This window comes from Magnolia sinica, chromosome 13 (genome assembly GCF_029962835.1).
Source record: "Magnolia sinica isolate HGM2019 chromosome 13, MsV1, whole genome shotgun sequence".
NCBI classification, from domain to species: Eukaryota; Viridiplantae; Streptophyta; class Magnoliopsida; order Magnoliales; family Magnoliaceae; genus Magnolia; species Magnolia sinica.
The window spans coordinates 46,093,443-46,117,377 of NC_080585.1; the positions used below are offsets into that span (position 1 = coordinate 46,093,443).

General features: G+C 38.7%; 1 non-coding gene across 1 annotated transcript; it reads right to left on the reverse strand.

Annotated features, from left to right (window-relative positions):
• Nucleotides 1-13,923: 13,923 nt before the first annotated feature.
• Nucleotides 13,924-14,030, reverse strand: LOC131224493 (small nucleolar RNA R71). Its single transcript, XR_009160973.1, has one exon. It is a non-coding gene; the product is annotated as a small nucleolar RNA R71 (small nucleolar RNA).
• Between the last annotated feature and the right edge of the window lie 9,905 nt (nt 14,031-23,935).

Here is a 23,935-nt window from a genome sequence, read left to right on the forward strand (position 1 = left end):
GAGATACTGGTTAAACCAAATGTGGCCTTCTCTACACTATCAAATTGACAGAATCCAAGGCATGTGACATAACAATCTCCACGTTAACTTGCATTTTGCCAAGTCACCCTAAAGATCTCTCATGCAACGTAAACTGCTCCCTGCTTTATCCACCTAAAACGCAGCTCCATCTGCACCCCTGTGCAGTGGTACTCAATCTCATCAATGGCTAGAGAGATTGATCAAGCCGAAGCAATGCTTAAATTTTGATGTGGTCACAAGCTTCATCAACATGTACGCGACATTCTCGTCTGTGTGAATCTTCTGAAATAGAATCTCTCCTGAAGTAATGAGTTCTCGTATCTTATGGAACCTCACGTCGATGTGCTTGGTTCTTACGTGATACACCTGATTCATTACTAAATGGACAACACTCTGACTATCACAATACAATTGAATTGTCTCATACTTCAATCCGAATTCTCTTATCAAATCTTTCAACCATAAGTCTCTTTTGACACCTTTATTACATTCAAATATTCTACCTTGATTGTAGACAACATTATCGTAGACTATAACATAGATCTTTAATATATTGGTCTACTTGCTTATGTGGAAACATATCCTGTAGTCGACCTCCTATTGTCCAAATCTACATAATCGAATCCATGTAGCCTACTACTCCACCTGAAATTCCATGTCCCCTGAACATGATTCTAGTATTGACTGCGCCCTTTAGATACTAGAGAATCCATTAAATAGCATTCCAATGCTCATTTCTTGGATTCACCATATATCCTTACTACACTAACTGTTTATGAGATATTCGGCCTTGTATAAACCATTGCATACATCAGACTCCCTGCTGCACTCGTGTATGACACGTATGACATATTTGAAATCTCTTCTTTTATGCTTATACATAGCTTGCTTGACAACTTAAAATGACCTACTAGAGAAGTACTAACTGGCTTAGCACCTTTCCTATGAAACCTCCCTAACACCTTTTATACATAACCGCTTTGAGATGACCACAACTTCCCAGATTCTCTGTCTTTATGTATCTCCATGCCTAAGATCTTATTCGCAACACCCAGATCCTTCATGTTAAGCTCCATAAAAGAGACCTAAGCAAGAGTATCTCATTCTTGTCCATTTCAGCAATGAACATATCATCAATGTAAAGCATCAGTAGAGTATAGGACCCGTCCTCAAGCACCATGTAATACACACATCAATCGTATTCACACATGATATAGCTAGTCTCTACAATATAGGATTTCAATCGCTTGTACCACTGCCTCAGAGATTGATTAAGCCTATATGAGGACTTCTTCAGCCTACACACATGGCCTTCCTTATTAAGCTCATCGAATCCTTAAGGCTAACTTATGTAAATGACTTCCTCAAAGTTCAAATAAAGGAATGTCATCTTTACATCGAGCTACTCCAATTTCAAATTGGATTCCGCTACCATAGCGAGTAACACCCTAATTAACATGCATTTCACAAATGGATAGAAAACTTCATTGTAATCTACTCATTCCCTCTCTGAGTACCCTTTTACTACAAGTTGTGCTTATATTTTTCACTATCTTTTTCTATTAATGCTTCATTCTTCCTGAACACCCACTTGCACTATATAGACCTCTAACCTTGTGGAAGTTCCACAAACTCTCATGTTTGATTCCTATGTAGAGATTACATCCTCCTTTGCTATAGCCGACATCCACTTGTTACCATCATTTTTAGATTTTGCCTCTTGAAATGTGGAGGGATCTACTCCCTGTGAACAATGTAAAAGAAACCATGTCCTCAAACCTATATCGAACCGAGGCTCTAATGGTTTGTTTTTCCCTATTCCTGACTATATATTCTTGGGTATCCTTCTGATAGTTATGGTCAGTTTCTTATTCCTATTGAATTTCACCTTCAGTATCCCACTCAACTGGCTCCACCTGCACCGATAATTTCTCTGTATCACCATGTTTTTTCAACTTCCCTGTCACATCATTGTTGGCCTTCAACATCGATGCCTCATCAAATATGACATTTCTGCTAATGACTATGTTCTTAGAAACTGAATCCCAAAGCTTGTAGCCCTTAATGCCTTTCTCACACCCAATAAATGTGCACTTCCTGGATTTAGGATTCAACTTCAACCTCTGTCTACTATACATGTGGACATATGCTGGACACCCGAAGATCATAATTCCTAAGTAATTGATATCCTTGTTTATCTAGAATTCCTCTATAACTTTTGATTTTAGCGTTGTAGTGACTGATTTAGAATAAAGCATACCATGTTAACCCCTTTTATCCATAGGCCTTTAGGTAGCCCCGCATACAACCATATACTTCTTGTCCTCTCCAATAGAGTTATATTCATCATCTCTGCCACTCTGTTCTGCTTTAGGATCCCTGGAGTTGAGAAGTGCCCTGTTATGCATTATTCTTTACAAAATTCCATGAATCCCACCTCTCTGTACTAAGTATTATTATCTGCTGTGAGACACTGAACCTGTCTCTCACTTTGCTTCTCTACTTTCACTTTCCACTCCTTGAACTTAGTGAACACTTCAAGCTTGTGCTTTAAGAAGTAAACCCAAACCTTCCTCAAGTAATCATTTATGAAACTCACAAAGTATCGTACTACTCCCTTAGATGGTATTGTCACTGGACCTCAGACATTAGAATTAATATAGTTGAGCCACCAGCTACTAATATGTGTAGCAAACTTAAACCTTACCCTGCATTGCTTCTCATAGATGCAATGCTCATAAAAATCCACCTTACACACTTGAACTCCCTTCAGTAGCTTCTGTTTATGGAGTTTTATCATGCCTCTCTCGCTCATATGCCCTAGTCGTATATGCCACAGATTAGTGTCATCTGTGCCGAATTTTGTGTGTGAGGTGGTGGCAGCCTTACCTATAATCGTGCTCTCAATTAACTTGTACAAATTTCCTACCTTTTGTCCATTCATTAACACCATTGCACCTCTAATGATCTTTAATACATTACCAGATGCGGTGAATGTTCACTCGTTCGCATTTAAAACCTCTAAGGATATCAAAATTTTCTACATATCTAGGATATGCTTCACATCACCTATAGTCCTTATGACTCCATCAAACATCCTTACATTCATGGTCCCTATTCTGATGGTCTTGCATACTGTGTCATTCCCCATTAGAACCCTTTTACCACCATAGGACTTATAGGAATTGAGGCAAGTCTTATCTGATGGGGACTCTGAGAGATGACTCGTACTTGAAGAGACTAAGAGGACGTCTTCTTCTGAACTCTCTTCCGTTATGTTAGTTGATTCGCATATGTTCTTTTTACCATTGCTTTCTAAGTTATCCTTTTATTTTTTGCAGTTTCTCTTGAAGTTTCTCTTTATGCCACAATAGAAGCATATTCTTAGCCTTTGATTTTAATTTAGACTTTTCTTCTTATTAGACCGAGATCGCTCAATAGATCTCACACGTCTCTAACGCCCTTTCGCAACTAATCCTTTCACTTGAGAGTCCCCTTCGCTTGACTTCTTCCTCATCTTGTTAGAAATATGAGCCATAGTGATCTCTTCCAGCTTCACTGTACTCTTCCCATATAATACAATAGTGACGAAATGGTCATATGATGTTGGAAGTGATGCTAGAAGTAGCACTGCTTTATCTTTATCCTTGATCATCACTCCGAGCCTTAACAAGTCGATACATACCCTCATAAATAAGCTTATGTGCTTCAGGAGTTCGAATCATTCATTTATCTGTAGTCTAAAAAGTTATTTCTTTACAAATAACTTGTTAGTGACCAGCTTCACTATGTGTAGGTCTTCTATTTTTTTCCACATCTTCAGAGGAGATTCCTCATTCAGAATGTTGTACATAACTTCATCCAATAGACATGCACAAATGTTGCTCATAGCCTTCTCCCTGAGTTTACTCCTGTCATCATCTAACAACTTCTCTATTTTAGTCTCCAACAACACTTTGTCAACCCTTGTGATACTATAATATCTTTAACCTTCCACTGACATAAACTAAAATTATTATTCCTATCAAATTTTTGTAAATCAAACTTCGACCCTGACATCTTCGTAAAATTCCCGAACATCCTTAAACCCGCCGCTTTGATACCACATTATTGGAGTTCAAACTCTTATCTCACACTATTATGATATAATCCTAAGCCACAACAAACTCGGATCAACCCTAGGCATTAGAAATTTAGATATAATTATAATGGTCTGGATTTCATAACTCGAGTTTAGTACTCATTTTTCTAAATCCCAAGTGTTAACCTTTAAAGATAGCCCATATTTCACAATATAATTTTTTTTAAGTGAACATTACAAAGAAGAGAGACAAATTAAACATAAAGGGAAAGTTTGAATATACATTTAAATACCCAAGATATACAAGTGGCTGCCCACATGGCTTATACAAACCAATGACTCAAGTCTTAAAAATACTGGAAAGTACAAAATTAATATAAATGAAATATATAATCTAGAGTTGTAAGATCATTTAGGTCCTCATGTTCCACATGAGCACCAAACTGCATATTATCTACATCCCCTACACCAATCGAATATGATTCGATATTGTCAATGGCTATCTTAGTGAGACATACCCCTCAAGATTTACTAAACCATCATAATAGTTAAACATATTTTGCCAAGATAGGTCTACACTAAACCATTCATAATAATCATGACCAATGAGATTACAATCCATCATATTAGCTAAGAATAGTTTTAAAATAAGAATCATACAAAATAATTCATAATGCAATCTTATTTAAATGCATGGATGCATGCATATGCACATCAGCCTAAGGATGCTCATCTAGCTGGCTTTGGGCAAAAACACACAAGTAGACAAAACCTACATCCAATCTCAAATGGCTAGTCACCAGCGAAAGTACAATAAGTACGGGCTCAAGTGACTAGCTTACACAAATTAGATTGATCAACAATGGTCTGGGAGCTAACGAAAATACCTCAAGAAAGGGTACGTGTGCTACCACAACATCCAGATTAGCACCTAATATCACCTGTATATCATGAAATGCATGATTAGCCCAACCGTTATTAGTCCAATTACAAACGATCATTTTAAAAAAGCTCAAGGGTCACTATGTGGGGCTTGTCACCCAGCATTGGCTAACAACTCAAGCATAGTATTTCATACCACCATCCCCGGCTTATGAGGCTTTAACAAGTAAGATTTTAATATATTATAATGGTTCTAAATAGTGATTGTAATACAATGAATTCACATTATTCCATTTATATAACCCTCCACAACTAGTGGCCTATCATGATGCATCAAATAGACCTTACCATCACAAATTTATACATAAATTCAATAAAAGGGTTCCTCTCAACAAGCCATAGTAGGCATCAAGTCCATTCAAAGATATAAAAGGAGCTCAAGCCACAAGCTATACAGGCACAAATAATCCATAAGATAGTAAGGCTACGACCAAATAACATTTAATCCACTCACAAAACGGTCACTAGTTTGAGGAATCTCTAATGTACATATCCATATCATATAACAATAGATTCTCAATCATCATTTCGAATCCACAATGTGGTATTCTTCAACACTAAATCTAATTCTCCAAGTGGCAATCAACACCACATATCAAAAAAATCCTTCAAAACACATAATCTCATCACTTCCATTTACATATAATGTCAATAGCAATACACATGTGATATATTCTACTTAACAAGATTAGAGAAATAAATTCCATGTTTCAAAGCATGTTAAATCCTACAACATGTAAGATTACTAAAATTTCATCCTATAATAGGTAAAGAACTAGAATTAATTAGATTATCCATGTAAACTAAGCATAAACAATAGGTTAAGTACTAAAGATAAAAGAAATGAAACTAATCTATTTATTAAAATGGGGGAAGGCTTGAAGGGTGATCCTCACATTAGAGTCAGACCCCACTCTTGATGTTTTAGATTCACATATACTCATTCTAGAATCAAATCCTACCATAAATTATAAGAATTATATGATTAGATCACAACATTACACCCTACGATCGGTTAAGATTAACCCTAAAGCTTAGTCGTGTAGAATTTGGATTATCAATAGAGTGTAAATCGAGAATTTGACAGAATTTCATTTACCATTCAAACCTAGGGTTAGGGTTTTGAGAATTTGAGTTTCATTACAATATTTAATTCGAGAGTTAAATCTAAATTCCTCAATATGGCATAAAGATACTTACCTCTCAACTTAACTTGAACTCCCAACTCGGTTGATCGAAATAGGTAGATTCCAATTTGAGAAAACATGTTTTCCTACACTCGGACCATTAAGAAGTTAAGAATAATCATAATCCAACCTATAAGTAAGCTTTGGAAATTGCAAAGGATAGAGAATCACTTAGCCGTTGACTTAACCCGACTTGGGCCAACTCAGCCTAACTTGATTGAACCACGAACTTGCTGACTAGTAAAGCTTACTTCAGTGGTTGAACTGAAGGTGAACCACAATTAGACCTCCAACAAAGCCTAACTCAGCAATACTCACCAAGTTAACATAGTATGAAGTTGGCTTAATTACCTTTACCTCAAGATGACACAAGTCGATAACCTTGATGAGACTTCTCTTCTTGCAGCCATCTGATGCTTGGACTGGATGTCTGGTCATAGATTAGCCCCGAAGCTCCGGACTCATCCCAAGATTAGAGAGTTGATGAGTCAACTTGGCAGTAGTTGATACTACATCAGCGACTCGACCTGACACAACTCGAGCCACACTCGAAGCCTCCTCCTCGATCTCCTCCCTTCTTCCTTGATTTCTCTTGAGCCAACACCCAACAAAGTTTTGGGCCAAACCTGAACCTAAGTGAACTCGGTTCAATGAGCAGATGACTTGCCTGCCTTTTCTTCTCTCATTCTTCTTCACAATCTTCCTCTTGTTCCCCTACTTTCTTCTCTTTCCTTCCTTTCTTTCTTCTCTTTCTCCCTGGACGACCCAACAAGGAAATCCGAATCCAACCAGATTCCAACAAAATGTGACTCAACGAGTCGACACAACCCTGAGTTGACTCGACAGATGACTCTCCATCTCTCTCTCTCTCTCTCTCTCTCTCTCTCTCTCTCTCTCTCAATTCTTTTGCTTTTCCTTCTTACTTAACTATCTTTCTTTTTTTTCCTTTCCTTTCTTCTTATCTCTCTCTATTGAACAAACAACAACTGGAGACTACCTAGACCAGATCTAACGTCCAACTTGAACTAAGTCGACCAAACTCAGTGCAATAAAAAAAATGATGCTTGCTCCCCTCTCTTAACTTTTTTTATTTTTGGAAAGGGATGCCCTAAAAAGTAACTTATACAGGTTTTCGATTTGTCCAGAGAATTCGACAGTTGATTACATGATTATTTGTAAAATCGACTCTAATCCGAGCAACTCAAAGACAATTAACTGTTTAAAACAAATTTTGTTTGCATGGCCCCTATCCATTGACTTTGATGATTTTCTAGAGCAATGGGCCACATGATGAACATCTTTGATTAGAAAAATGAAACCTAGTTCGGAATGGTGTGATTTCAGTCGATTGGAGAAGAAGGTAGCCATGATAATGGCAGATTCTGATAGGATGGATATCCCTCTAAACTGTTAACCATGTATGGATATGATTGGTTCCTAAAAACTTATAGACCCAACACTCATAAAGATTTAGACAAAAACCCAGTGGGTTCTGAGATATTTTGTTGCAAATGGTTTTCTTGAGATAATGGGATCTCGTGCGAGATCTTGTGACTGCCGTGAGAGAAGTCACTAGTTTCCCTGGATTCAACGATTGTGATGATTCGAGAAACTTCTAGAAGTGAATCGATGGATGGGATCATGCCAGCATTCCAAACGAAAAACGTTCCCTCCACACGCGTCTCTCTCTTAGCTGATGAAACCCTAGATCGAAGGGCTAAGATTTAAGGGACTTGATGGCTAAGATGAAAAGTGTTAGGATGACTCGAATTTCCACCAATGCAACAAATGCAGATCCTCCACTTTCAGAAAACACCTAACACACAACCCTACTTGTGTCTAAGATCGTGTGTAGGGTGCATGTGTTACAACGTGTGAAGTTTGTGGGGGTGTGGTTTAAATTCCCATCTAGGCATGACGGACGATCCAAATCATCTATCAGGATGATGAGGGTGGACCCAACAACACCAAACAAACACTGCTCCATTGAAGCCGCACACGACGGGAAAAGAGGAAGAAAACCTTCCTCAATCGGTTTTCATAGGGTTGACCCGATGTTGGGTTCGGTGTACAATGGGTGCACCTTCGCTAGTCACTCGCAGACGTAAAGTGGGGTCCACAAAATGTGTGACCAAATTAATTTCTACTATCCATTCACTTCAACTGGTTGGGTTAGACCCTGATCCATGAATGAGGCAGATCCATAGCTTAAAGGCACACTACAAGGGGTTTTGTGCGCTACGATGTGTTCTTTGACCGCCCAATAGTTAGATTTCTATGAAGTCTAATCATCACCACTCAAAAAGGGTTCCATGGACCCAATGACTATCCAAAAGGTCTTTTACCATTGAGTTTTAAAGATTTGATAGTTGATTATTACATCCTAGTTGTGGAAAGCCCAATCATTAGTTGTGGAGTTGATGAATGGTAGATATGATGACGTGATGGTACATTTTGAAAATCAATGGATCGTTGACTTGATCTATGGGTGAAGATTGTTCTATATGGTTAGATTGATGTATAATTAACTAAATGGGCTAATCTCGATATCGGTTATAGGAATGGCCTAAACCAAGATTAGTTTACAGATTGTGCATATCAGTTTAAAACATACATTGAGAGATTGGTGCATCTTTGCAATTTGATTGAAGTGTTTGGGTGTGATATCACAAGTTTCCACGGTTGATTTAGATCATGAGTTGAATAAACATTAACAATATAAATCTTGCTTTAAAATTAAGGGTCAATCAAAGGCATATTGATCTCAAACCTTATGGTTGCACTATGAGTTATCACTACTTAAGTTAAACAATTGAGATGGATGAATTAATAAATTATCAGGCGATGGTGTGCAGAGAAGATTTTCTGTTCCCACACATATATACACTAATTAGATTTCAAAGGTAACTCCCGAGTATTGAAAAGTATGGGGTGTTACAATAATATCGTCGTTAATTCGTGTGCTTTGCGCAAGCACATTCAATGAAAATAAAACAATAACAATAAACATAATAATCAAACAATCAAGGAAGCTAATACATAATATTATGATTTTGTGGAAGCTAATACAGAATATAACGATTTTATGTGGAAAATCCTTGCGGAAAAAAACCATGGCACAAAGTGACAAAGATTCACTATAATTAAAACCTTAAAATTTATGCCACCCGATCTTCCTTTGCAATGCATGTCTAGGAAAACCCTGAACCCTTGAGGAAATCCCTTCCCAAGCCCTTGCAAGAGTTTTTAACCCTCTCACCTCGTAAACCATTGCCCTTAGAAAGAAAATGCTTATATTAATATCAAGCCCTAATTGCGATCGGATTTAAATAGTCTGATTACCTAAAATCTGTGTAACCTATCCATTGAATTGAATCAAACCGACTCACACTTTTTGGTCGAATAAAAAATACGTAATTCTATGTAGCTTACAAACTGCGGTTCCCCTACTAATTCGGTTGGACCGATGTAATACCAGTCAAACTGAATATAGCTTTCCCTGCACTGTAAGATTGGCATAATCTAAGGCATACCACATAATGGATGGAAAATAAACACCTAATGAACAATAAGTTGTGCCCTAAAAAGTTTTTAATGGTAAGGCGTTCAATCACCACTATTTTCTAAAGTATGGTCCACTGGAGATTTTGATCTTCTCCATTTTTGGGATCATGCTTTAAAATGCTATGGAAAAATGGATGGACAACTTGGATATAGAATAGATATATCAAGGTGGGCCCCCACAGTAAGAGCCGCATTGGTTTGGGTGAGGCCCAGGTCTCACCTAATTCTCTTCAAGTATGGATCCACATGATTAGGTGGTGCGCGTGATACATTAACCAGAGTCGTTCATCTAGTGATAACGGATGGCATATCTTTGAAACATTATAAAACATAAACAATCCCACTAGAGCTGTACATGAACCGAGCTAGCTTGGTTAACTCACTCGACTCGGTTCGAAACTGAGTTTGATCCGAGTCGAGCTGTTTTTTTTAGCTCAAAAATTTTTTGAACCAAGTTTGAGTTGGGTTGAGCTCGATTCGACTCAACTCAGTTTGATATATAGCTCGACTCATTGAAGGGGAATATAACAATTTAAAAAACCCTAACCTAAATCCTTACCCTTTCTCAACCCAACCGAACCCACACCGCCTAAGTTATCTCTCTCTCTCTCTCTCTCTCTCTCTCTCTCTCTCTCTCTCCCTCTCCCAGCCACCAGCACCGCTCACCCGAGCTCTCCCTCTCCCTCTCTCCCTCTCCATGTCTCTCTCATCTCCCTCTCTCAGCCACCATGCCACTTGCCTGAGCTCTTCCTCTCCCTATCTCTCTCTCTCTCTTTCTCCCTCTCTCAGCCAGCGCGCCGCTCGCCTGAGCTCTCCCTCTCCCTATCTCTCTCTCTCCCTCTCTCAGCTAGCGTGCTGCTCACCCGAGGTCTCCCTCTCCTTGTCGACTGCTCTCCCCTGCTCGCCTGTCCAGTGTTGAGGGTTAAATATTGCATATTAGACCCCAGTTATTGCTTGGTTTTATGAACATGATAATGTTTAACATCCTATTTTAATCGTGTTTATGTTGCAAGGTGAATTTAAGAGCTTGGACTGAAAAAGGGAGCTAAAAGTATGGATTTAATGCTCATAAATCACCAAGACAAGGGACGGATCTTAGGGGACCGCGATTAAAGAATTCACACGCCAAATATCCGAGAAAATCAAGTGACCAATGATAAAGAGGCTTGAAAGTCATATGGAATCATAAGGTTCCCACCATCCGCTTAGCTTGAAACTTTATATTTGGCCTGAGGACCCTAAATTAACCGTACACATCGAATTTCAGCCATTAGATCCCTGTGGAAGTGGCCCAACAAACAGATCAATTCATAAAACACTAATATGGGGCCCATCTGATATCTAGATATGCTTCAATTTTGGTCTCAACCCCTTAAATGAGGTGGCAAAACGGATGAACGAAGTAGATTTATCAGAAACATCACAAGTGGACCCTACTGGCAGTGCCAGTGCACAAGTGCATTAGACTGGGACACCCGGTCAAGAAGAGCTGACCCGCGCGATTCTGAACTCTTGCCAATGACGGACGTTGTCCGAACGGACGGAGCTCAATGGGCCACCATCATCATCTGAACTGATGATCCGAACTGTTCATTGCAACTAGGGGGGCAAACCGACCGTACCCATGAGGTCTCTTTGGACCCATGCACATGTACACACGTAAATCGCCAAAAAACGTGGGATGAACGGCGAGGTGAGTTGATAAGTGGGCCACACCAAAACTCGACCAAAACCACTCCTTTCCGACCGAAATTTCACCAAGAATCCAATGAACGGGGTGAATTTCTTTGAAAACATCACTATGGGGCCCACCGAGCATCTCAGCACTGGATTTTTCGCACCTTATGCACATCCGATTTTCCTGGATGTTGTGGGGTGTTGTACAGCCTAGATGATGGTTAGATCTTTGATCTAAACCGTCCAACAGCTCGGGAAGGGGGTCTTTACCCCAACCATTGAGCTAAAATCAATTCCTGGAACATCTTTTGGCCGAAAAATCTGTCCAAATGCAAGTTGAGTTGTGTTTTCGCGGTTGCACATGCAAGGTGTTGCGTAAAGAGTTTTCCACCGCCCTTCATGCCTATAAAAGGAGAGGAAAACATGGAGAGGGGCATTCAGAATAATCTTTGGGACATGGGAGCAAATGAGAGAGAGAGAGAGAGAGAGAGAAAGTTTGGAGGGCAGCCGTTTCAGAGAGAGAGAGAGAGAGAGAAAGTTTGGAGGGCAGCCGTTTCCAAAAGAGTTCTTCCTTCCCTGTTTTTTGTTCTTGTTTATTTATATTTTTTTAAGAGATTTTAGGCTAATCATGTCTATGATAAGCTAAACCTCTTAACTAGGGCTAAGAGGTGAAGCTTGTAGCGTGATGGGGTGTTTCCTACGGCTTTGATTTATATTTTATGAACTCTCTTTTATTATAATTTGATTATATAGAATATTCATAGTTTTTAATGGTTTGTTGTGACTTAAATTACAATGGATTTGTGATAACTTTGAGTATTTTCTATGCATGTTTAGAGGTTGTGAGCGTAGGACCCTTGTTGTCCACCATCATCTCATGGACTTGGTTGGATGATGAAATCCTCCCCTATGTTCATAACTCTCGCAGTGGATGTGGATTGATTAAATTATGTTGTTTACTTTGTCTCATAGGCATGGTTTTGTGATGGAATCAAGTCTAATTCTCATACCTCTCATCTCTTGAAAACTAGATCAAAGGAAATTCAGATTTGATTTTTAATGTTATATCCTTCAACTGGATGAAGATGGGACTCTAAATCCAGTTGTGTTCATGAATCAAGCATAGATCTCTCTGATCTCTACAAGTGGATCCTTGTAAACCCTAATTTCTCACCTTTAAATTTTACAAGTTTTAGTCTAAAATTCCTTAATTTAAGATTACATCTTCTTTTAGTTCTAGTTCTGGTTACTTTCAGATTACATACAAGGTTCAGTCCATGTAGATTCGACCTGAGTCTTACTGAGATTATTACTACATCGCAGCCCTACACTTGGGGTTCTGAACAAGGTTTTGGCACCGTTGCCGGGGATTGACGGTTACGCTTTTCTGAGATTAATTAGTCTTAGAATTAGATTAAGATTAGTTTTTTTTCTAGTTTTCTAATTTTAGGTTTTCTTTTATTTTTAGAAACTAACCTAATTTTCCTGTTTTGTAGGATTTTGATATAGACTTTCTAAATTGGTAATCTCCTTCTAATTTCTCTATTTTTCTATTTTTAGGATTAGGGTTTTATTTTCTATTTTTAGAAATTTCTAATTTTAGGTTTTCTTTTATTTTTATAAACTAATTTACTTTCTATTTTTAGGGTTAGAACTTTCCTAATTTATTTTTAGAAACTTTCTATTTTCAATTTTTAAAAATTTTTCTTTTTTAGAAACTAGTTTACTTTCTATTTTTAGAAATTGACTTGTTTTGTTTAATTTTGCAGGATCTTGATTAGGAACTTCTAAATTGGTAACTTTTTTCCAACTCTTCTTTCTTTCTAGATTTATATTCCTTTCTTCCTTTTTAGATTTAGGTTAAAATCTGAGATTGAGGGCTGCGAGTGTTTCATAATCAAGTGGGTCCGTGACAACACTCGACATCTCTTGACTGAAGGAGGATTAGTTGAGGGGTTAACTATCTATCATAGGATTAGACAGTGCTCGAAATCCCTAGAATTAATTGGAGTGATGGCTACAAACTAACCTCTTCTACCCCAACCTAGGGTGGAGGACATCCAGGATGAGAATGAGGTGCATTAAGCACCCCCGCCTCGTACTTTACGAGATTATTTACAACCGGCGGGGGTGAGTATGCCCTCATGCATGATTTTTTCAAAGAATATGAGACACATGGATATCAAACCAGGGGTGATCCAACTCCTTCCTAAATTTCATGGGCTTGAGTCAGAAGATCCGTACTTAGACTTGAAAGAGTTTGATGAGATCATAGCCACTTTATACTTTCCTAACGTGTCTGATGACACGGTCAGGCTGAAACTCTTTCCCTTTTCTTTGAAAGAGAAAGCTAAGACGTGGTTGTATTCACTACGTCCGCGATCTATTAGCACATGGAATGACATGATAAGGGAGTTCATAAAGAAATTTTTTCTACATCATAAAACGAACACCCTTAGAAAGTCAATCATGAACTTCGCCCAAAAAGAGGATGAAACATTCTTCCAATGTTGGGAGCAGTTTAAGGATCTTGTCAGTTCATGCCCACAACACGGATTTGAAACATGGCACATTACACGCTTCTTTTATGATGGTCTGACATCTTCCATGCACCAATTGGTCGAGACAATGTGCAATGGGGAACTCATGAATAAAAATGTCAATGATGTATGAGACTACTTAGATAGACTTGCTGAAACGCACAATCATGGGACACATACCCAAAACCAAGCACCATGTCTAGGCCGACTCAATCCAAGGAGAGGGGTGGAATGTATCTCCTGAAAGAGGACGATGATATCAATGCTCAAATGGCTTATCTCACCAGGAAACTCGAGACAATGAAATTAAAGAAGGACAAGGATAAGGAAATTGTTTGTGGTATTTGTGCCTGCAACGTTCACACAACTGAAAATTGTCCAATAATACCTACCTTTCAAGAGGTATTGAATGACCAATCCAATGCCATGAACAATTACTAAAGACCTTTCAATGGACCTACCTCCAATACAAACAATTCTGGTTAGAGAAATCATCCAAACTTCAATTGGAGGAATGGACAAACTGCTACCCCTCAAGGTTTCTTCAATGAAAATCCAAATCAAGGGAAACCTCAAGAAGAACCTATTCAAAATTTCACACAAGAGCTTACTCAAGCAATACGAGAACTTACAAAATTTATGCAAAAGATGGATTCACGTATAACGATTATAGAAAAGGGGATGTTTCCTGCTCAACTCTCCTCAATCCTAAACCGCAATATGAGATAAGTGATCCAAGCTTTTCAAATCAAATGAGCAAGCTAAATCTATCACCACTCTTAGGCGTGGGAAGACCATTGACAAAACCATTCAGCTTATGGCTGAAAAGCCTAAGGAACCGAAAGAAAACAAAGATGATAGATTTTGCCATGCTCCACAAGAATTAGAACCGGAACCTCAAGGGAAGCCGGTTGCTCCATTTTCCCAATGGTTGGTTGCACCAAAATCTCTCTCTAACTCTCAGGACATTCTAGAGGTATTGAAATAAGTGAAGGTCAATATTCCTCTACTTGATGTCATAAAACAAATACCTCTAGATGCCAAATTCCTGAAAGACTTGTGTACAACTAAAAGACAGTAAAATATTCAAAAGAAAATCTTCTTGACTGAGAAAGTGAGTGTCATCCTAAAGCAAGATGTGCCACAGAAATTCAAAGATCCTGGTAGACCAGCTGTACCTTGTGTAATCGGGAACTACCGAATTGAGCACGCACTTCTTGGCTTAGGAGCGAGCGTAAATCTGATTTCCTACTCGGTGTACAAACAGTTAGGTTTGGGTGAATTAAAACCCACCTTAACCACACTACAACTTGTTGATCGCTCTTTTCGTGTATCGAGAGGGATAATTGAGGATGTGTTGGTCCAGGTTGACAAATTCTACTACCCTGTAAATTTTATCGTCCTGAATACGGAACCCATCAGTAACATGAGCACTCAAATTTCCATTGTTCTTAGTCACCCATTCCTTGCCACTTCAAACGCAATCATTAATTGCAAGAATGGAGTCATGAGTATGTCTTTCGATAATATGACATTAGAGTTGAACATCTTTTTCAATACAGCAGACGGTTATAGGATGATAACGATTTCCACAACATTTACATGATTGACTCTTTCGTGGAAGATAGAACGCCTCTGACCTTATCCTCTAGAGATGTGCCTTGCCCACTCTTATGATTTTGATGATGACATGATTAGGGAGATGAGTGTCATGCTTGATACTGCGTTGGTACTTGAAGTTAACCAGTGGAGGCCACAATTTGAAAAGTTGCCCCAAACTAGTGAAGTGCTTCTTCCGTCTAACCTCAAGGCACCAAAGCTTGACCTAAAACCTTTACCCTCTGATTTGAAATATGTCTATTTAGGTCAAGATGAGACATACCTAGTTGTAATTTCATCCCACCTTGAGCAAGAACAGGAGAGTATGCTCATATCTACTCTCATTGAGCATAAAGGAGCCCTTGGATAGACGACTGCGGATCTCAAGGGAATTGACCATTCGATTTGTACTCACCGCATTTATCTTGAGAATAAAGCGAAGACCTCTCGGCAATCACAATGTAGATTAAATCCAAACATAAAGGAAGTGGTTAAGGCCGAAATTCTTAAATTATTGGATGTGGGTATCATATACCCTATATCCGATAGTCAATGGGTGAGTCCAACTCAGGTGGTTCCCAAGAAGTCTGGAATCACTATCGTAGCCAATGCCAACAATAAAATCATGCCAACTAGAGTTACTACTAGTTGGAGAATGTGCATTAACTATAGGAAGTTGAATACCGTCACGAGGAAGGACCACTTTCCTTTGCCCTTCATTAGTCAAATTCTGGAAAGGTTAGTTGGTCATTCTTATTACTGTTTACTTGACGGGTATTCAGACTACAATTAAATAGAGATAGCCCCTGAAGATTAGAAAAAGACTACATTCACATGTCCCTACGACACCTTTGCTTAGCGAAGGATGTCATTCGGACTATGTAATGCCCTCGCCACTTTTCAGCGATGAATGATGAGTATTTTTCTGATATGATGGGGCAATATCTAGAGGTCTTCATGGATGAATTCTCTGTCTTCGGTCCATCTTTCAGCGAGTGCTTAGAGAATCTTAAATGTGTAAAGAAAAGTATTTGGTACTTAATTAGGAGAAGTGTCATTTCATGGTTTGTAAGGGAATTGTCCTTGGACATATCATCTCTTCTAAAGGAATCGAGGTAGATAAGGCTAAAATCGATCTTATCTCTAACCTACCTCCACCCAAGAACATTTCTAACGTGCAATCCTTCTTAGGACACACCGGTTTTTACAGACGATTCATAAAGGACTTTAGTATCATCTCTCGTCCTCTATGTAATCTACTTCAAAAGGATGCACCATATGAGTGGACTGAGCAATGCCAGGAAGCTGCCACGAAGCTTAAGGGTATGTTGACCACTGCACCTATCATGCAGTTACCTAACTGGAGCCTTCCTTTTGAACTTATGTGTGACGTGTTTGATTATGCTCTTGGGGCGGTTTTAAGCCAGAAAAAAGAAAAGAAACCCTACATTATCCATTACGCAAGTAAAACTCTAAATCATGCTTAAGTGAACTACTCGACTATGGAAAAGGGACTCTTGGGCGTAGTGTTCACTTTGGACAAATTTAAGTCATACTTGATTTGATTCAAGATCATCGTTTACACAGATCATGCGGTGCTCAAGTATCTTCTTTCTAAGAACGATGTTAAGCCCCACCTAATAAGATGGATCCTCCTATTCCAAGATTTTGATTTAGAAATAAAGGATAAAAAGGAAGTAGAAAACGTAGTGGCTGACCATCTTTCTTGCCTTAATATCTCTGATTCCCTTGAGACGACACATATCAATGACATGTTCCCTGACGAACAATTGTTCAAAGTCTCCCATTCACCTTGGTTCGCTAATATTGCCAATTATCTTGCCATAGGTTTCTCACCGATACATTGGACTGCGCAAGATAAGAAGAAATTTTTTACCAAGGTGCTCAAATTCTTCTAGGAAGATTCATATTTATTTAAATATTGTCTAGACCAAATCTTAAGGAGATGTGTGTCAGACAATGAGCATAAGAGTGTCATCTCCTCTATCACTCACAGGCCTGTGGTGGATACTTTTCTGCTAAAAAGACCATGGCTAAGATTTTGCAGTGTGGCTTTTACTGGCCTACTATGTTCAGGAACACTGATGAGTTTTGCAAAGCTTATGAGCGTTGTTAGAAATTGGGAGCATTGTCCCATCGAAATATGATACCCTTGAACCCCATCCTTATCATAGAGGCATTTGACTGTTGGGGCATCAATTTTATGGGACCATTCCCCCAATCCTTTGGAAATCTATACATTTTGCTCGTCGTAGACTATGTCACTAAATGGGTCAAAGTGATCCCATGCTGAAATAATGACCATCGAACGGTCATTAAATTCTTAAAAGAAAACATCCTTTCTCGATTCGGAATGCTTTGAGCTATCATTAGTGAAGGAGGCTCACATTTTTATAATGGACAATTCAAGAATTTAATGAAAAAATATGGTATTTCTCATAAGGTGAGTACTCCATACCACCCATAAACAATTGGGTAAGCTAAGATATCCAATAGGGAAATTAAACACATTTTGGAGAAAACAGTTAACCTTGACCGTAAGGATTGGTCAATCCGATTGACCGATGCCTTATGGGCCTACCGTACTGCATTTAAAACCCCTATTGGAATATCTCCCTTTAGACTTGTCTATGGGAAGGCCTGCCACTTGCCTGTGGAGTTGGAACATAGAGCCTACTGGGTAATCAAAAATCTAAATTTCAATCTAGACAACGCTGGCTCGCTATGCAAACTTCAGTTAAATGAACTTGAAGAAATCTAAAACGATGCGTACGAGAACTCGAAAATTTACAAGGACGGGATAAAGGCATTTCATGACCAACACATTTTGCAAAAATCATTCACATCAGGTCAGAAAGTCTTTTTCTATAATTCTCGATTACATCTCTTTTTGGGTAAGCTTCGATCTCATTAGACCGACCCTTTCATCATTATCACTGTTTATCCTTATGGGGTTGTCGAAATTCGAAAGCTAGACAATGGTAATGAGCTTAAAGAGAATGAACATCAATTAAAGCCATTTGTCAAGAAATTTGATTCAGAGGACATGTCCATGCCTCTAACAAATCCTGTGTATCAGGATTGATCTCCTAGTCTGATGGAGGTATAGGTAGGTTTACTGCTTGCATAGGACTAGGCTATTAGTTTGTTTTTTGTCGTTCTAGGATAGTCGGCTTTATGTCGTTTGGGTAGTTTGCTTTTGTTGGTTTAACTCTTGTGCGGAGCCACCTTCACGCTGAGATCTCTTTGAAAAAAGTTGTTCAATTTCCTCACCAGGTACTATCTTTCCATCACTTCTCCTTTACTTTCATTGTCACATGTGCATTGCATGCTTATATCTTTTACATTGAGGACAATATAGATTTTAGGTTGGGGATGAGAGATTAAGTTACCTAATCAGTATTTTCTTGGTCTTGAGTAAAAATTGTGAAAATTTTAACAATTTTTCTAGAAATTTTTGTGAATTTGAAGTGATTTTGACGGCTGCCTTTGATTTAGAAGTATAAGATACGTAATGTTGGTAATTTATGACTCTTGGATTTAGCTACCTGTTAGATTTCATGGTTAAGTTCGGATTATTATCCGTGATTAGAAATTTTAAACATTGATTGAGTCATGATTTCACATGTCACATCTAGCTTACACATTAAGGTTTCAGTTCAATATTAAATTATTAACCTGGTAATCATTAAGCATGGAAGGAACCAACCTGGGGAATTTGTCCATCATGTTCTTTAAAAAGAGAGAGAGAGAGAGAGAGAGAGAGAGAGAGAGAGAAGAATATCCAGATAAAAAATAGTTGTCATTAAAAATGGCTACCTGTTAAAGATCTTTAAAAAGGTTGTTGCAACGTGAAGCCATCAATGGAAAAATAAAAAACTAGAAGAATAAAAAGGCTGAATTGTAAGACAAGTTTTGGTTTAGGTTGGGTTATCCGGAATACTCTTTTTGTTACCAATGTTATCATGAAAATTGACGGTTGGATCCTTAATTGTAATAAGTCAAGGTTATTCTATACACCCATGAAACTCAATGTTTAGAATTATTCTAATTGATGGATTAATACTTTGAACTCGACCATGAAGTTTACTATGCACTTGAGTCTAGGAGAAAGTAATGCTTGACATGAATGAATTTTAGAATTCTAGTATGTGGATTGTTTTTAAAAAACCACTTGAGTTTATAAGAATTGTCCTATAATTCTTAAAATATTTTTCGCATACTTTGCTCGGGATTAGTAAAATGTTGGTTGGGGATTGTGTTGAGGGTCAAATATTGCATATTAAACCCTAGTTATTGCTTGGTTTTACGAACATGATAATATTGAACGTCCTATTTTAATCGTGTTTGTGTTGTGAGGTGAATTTAAGAGCTTGGACTGAAAAAGGGTACTAAAAGTATGGATTTAATGCTCAGAAATCACCAAGGCAAGGGACGGATCTTAGGGGATCGTGATTGAAGAATTCACACGCCAAAAATCCGAGAAAATCAAGTGATCAACGATAAAAAGGCCTGAAGTCGTCCTGCATGCAAGATCATAGGGTTCTCACCATCCGTTTGACTCGAAACTTTATATCTGGCCTGAGGACCCTAAATTAACCGTATACGTCGAATTTCAGCCATTGTATCCTTGTGAAAGTCACCCAACAGATAGATCAGCTCATAAAACACTGATTTGGGGCCCATCTGATATCTGGATATGCTTCAATTTTGGTCTCAACCCCTTAAATGAGGTGGCAAAATAGATGAACAAAGTAGATTTATCAGAAACATCACAAGTGGACCCCACTGGCAGTGCTAGTGCACTCAACGTGCACTGGACCGGGACGCCCGGTCAAGAGGCGCTGACCCACACGATTTTAAACTCTCGCTAGCAATGGACGCTGTCGGAATGGACAAAGCTCGGTGGGCAACCATCATCATTTAAACTGATGATCCGAACCATTCATTACAACCAGGGGGACAAACCGACCGTACCTATGAGGTCTCTTTAGACCCATGCACGTGTACACACGTAAATCGTCGAAAAATGCAGGATGAATGACAAGGTGTGTTGATAAGTGGGCCGCACCAAAACTCGACCAAAACCACTCCTTTCCGACTGAAATTTCGCCAGGAATCCAATGAACGGGGTAGATTTCTTCAAAAACATCACCATGGGGCCCACCGAGCATCTCAGTGCAGGATTTTTCGCACCTTATGCACGTCTGGTTTTCTCGAACGTTGCGGGGCGTTGTACGGCCTAGATGATGGCCGGATCTTTGATCTGAACTGTCCAACAGCTCGGGAAGGGGGTCTTTACCCCAACCATGGAGCTAAAATCAATTCTTGGAACATCTTTCGACCGAAAAATCTGTCCAAACGCCATCCCTGCCCTACCCCGGTCATCCCTGCTCGAGTGTCCGGCTGTCCCTGCCTTGCCCGATCGCCCTTGCTCGATTGTCCAGGGACCCTGCCCCGCCCGATCGCTCCTGCTCGACTGTCCAATGGTCCCTACCTTGCCTGGTTGCCCCTGATCGACTGTCCGACTGTCCTGCCCTGCCCCGGTCGCCTCTGCTCGACTGTCTAGCGGTCCCTGCCCTGCCCCGATCGCCTCTACTCGACTATCTGGTCGTCCCTGCCCTACCCGGTCGCCTTGCTCCTACCGCAACTAGCCAGTCCAACCACCGGTAAGTAGAGCTGGGCATCGGATTGGGTCCAACTCGATTCGGTCTGAAATCTACATAGGCTGACCTGAACTTGATTCGATCCAGGACCGAGTCTGGGACTGACTCGAACTGATCCGATGCATGGTTGGCCTGACCCAAACCGAGTCCGACTCGGTCAGGGAAACCGAGTCAGATCAGGTTGGGTACGATTCGGATCAAATTTTTTAACGGTGAAAATCATTATCCTCGTTGTTATTTTTGGTGTGGTCTATTTAAGCTTTAGATATGATTCAAAATTATTTTTTTTCAAATGCTCTAAAATGATCACGAAAAATGGATAAACGGTATGGATATAATAAATACATCATTGTGGGGCCTATGTAATTTTGATCTCATTTGAGCCATTTGTACAACTCGGAGCTCGAGGCGCGTCTCTGCTCGCCTTTGCATGACATGTATTTGCACAGCTGTGTAGTGTTGTGTGTTGTGCACGAAAGTGCAGTGATGTGAGTGCATTGTTATATTGGCGTTAACAAGTTCTGTGGGTTTGATCATGGGGTATGTATTATATCCAAACCATCCATCCAATTGGCGAGCTCGTCTTAAGGCTTGAGACGAAAAATAAGACAGATCTAACTATCAAGTGGACCACACGAATTGTTTAATGGTGAAAATCATTATCTCTGCTGCTATTTGTGGTGTGGTCCGGATGATCTTTGGATATTTTCATTTTTTGGATTATGCTCTATAATAATCTCTAAAAATATATGAACAGTGTAGATATAATAAATACATCACTGTGGGGCCCATATAACTTTGATTTCTTTTGAACCGTTCGTACAACTCGGAGCTCGAGGAGCGTTAGCACACGTCACACAACATGTACCTACAACAACTATATAGCTAGTGTGTCGGTATAATAAATACACCAGCCAATGTGCTTTCCCAATAAAAGAGGTTTGCTTGCAAGGCTCGCGCAGTCTCTGCTGGCCCAGTCAGCAGAACCATATGATGATCCACATCATTAATTTAGAAATTCCTACTATGTACGGTACTATGGAAGAATCTCACGGACTTACTAAGTAAACTCTGTTGGGGTCCACCGTGAATGCATGTGGTTTATCCACTCATGATCGGATCAGATCGGATCCATTTGGATCGAGTTTCGGATCGGATCAGTCCGGATTGACCACGATCAGAACTCGATCCGAAAAACATTCGGATCTGAATGGCCCAACTTGATTCGCATCGATCTAGGCCGTCGGTTCAGTTCGGATCGGGTCAAACATGCCCAGCTCTACGGTCAGCAGTCGAACTTGATATTTATTTATTTATTGCATTATATAAATTATAAATATTATTTAGTAGGTATGGACTTGATATAAATGAGCTCGAGATGGACATTCCTCTCGAAATTCCACACCTGAACAATCTTAACTCCTCAATGTTGTGTGCTATGAATGTATGATTAATTGATTATGAAAGGAAATACAACAAGGGTAATGGAATTCAATCTTAATTGATTATAAATGGAAATACAATCTTAACTCCTCAATATTAAGGATCTTACTAACTTAAAATTAAAAAACCATGTTATGTATATCCACAAACTAAGGATAATAAAATTCTTCAACCTATTAAATTACAATCATATGATCTTCCACCCATGATGTGGACAATAATACTTGGGCTCTTATGTCATACAATCGGTGCCACATGTTAGCAATGACGATAAATGATTTTAGTATGACACCCATAAAGTTGTTTAAAATGGGGTTAATTGGATGTGCCCTAGATATTTTAATTACCATTATCATAATGTATTGTCATTGTAATTGTTGATAATTAAATTTTCTTTCGTTTGACTAATGGCTTTTGTAGTAGGGTACTATGATTTTCATAAACCATAAAGATTATGGTTGGTTGACTTATATGTTCGAATCACTTGTGGTGTACTATTTGTTTATTTATTTTTAAATGTTTTATTATTGTAATTGTAGTATATGATAATCAGTTGCCCATTTGAGGATTTCTATGTGGTCAGACATAGACTCAGTGTGTTTTTGGATGTATATAAATTCTCAAATTGTACATTTTTTGGACAGTTCAATGTTGGATAGATAAGAATGTTTTTATTTATTCTAATTTAAATGCACATGCCTGTTTCGATTCATCTCTCCTATTCTCTTTGAATATATTTCTTACATTTGTTTTCTTATCAAATATCCATACTTCGTATTGATAGTTAACGTGTGAATCAAATATAAGATTAATATATTCTAGAGAAATTAAGAGAGATGCTGTTAAAATTTTGGCATAACATTTAAATTGAATAATGAAAACATTACAATCTATTTAACATTAAATGGGTGACTGATTTAGACACTTAAAAAATTGTTGAAAATTTAGATGACATTTATATACACACTACTTGTGTTAATAAGTGATATAAAGTTAGTTTCCTATCTTTATATTTATATATGGCTAGTGAGGAGGAAATCCTAACTATCCTTGGTGCAGGTGTGTTGGCCACTTACCCTCTTATTGTTGAGGGAGATGGGTCTTCAACAACAACTATAATTAAAGGAAAGAAAAGATTAACTAACACCCTGATTTATAACTCAAGTGGTAGACTAAGTGAAAGATACCTCGTTT